At 38.8% G+C, this 278-nt stretch overlaps 1 protein-coding gene across 1 annotated transcript in view; it reads right to left on the reverse strand.

Moving 5' to 3' along the window:
- LOC104963788 (kinesin-like protein KIF21A) overlaps nt 1-278 on the reverse strand; it is a 35,835-nt gene that overhangs the window by 26,511 nt on the left and 9,046 nt on the right. The window lies entirely within an intron of this gene.

Below are 278 nucleotides of genomic sequence, written 5' to 3' on the forward strand. Positions count from 1 at the left end.
TAGCAGGAGTTAAAGACCTCACGATTTGACATATTTAAAAATGACATAAAACAACCGCTGGAAAATCTGTCGAAAAGACAAGTCGACAGGTCTCTCACAGACATCTTCCAAACACTTCTAAAACCTCTCTAATTCCAGATTATGTTTTTACAGGGTGTACGCAGGAATCCTGAAGTCAGACCTTTTTTAAGACCCTTTCTATACATTTTAAGACCTCATCTCCACTTTGAGTTCTAACCGGTTACCTTGGCGACACACTTTACCTCACATTGACTATA

Source organism: Notothenia coriiceps, unplaced genomic scaffold, assembly GCF_000735185.1.
Source record: "Notothenia coriiceps isolate Sejong01 unplaced genomic scaffold, NC01 NC01_scaffold00036401, whole genome shotgun sequence".
NCBI classification, from domain to species: domain Eukaryota; kingdom Metazoa; phylum Chordata; class Actinopteri; order Perciformes; family Nototheniidae; genus Notothenia; species Notothenia coriiceps.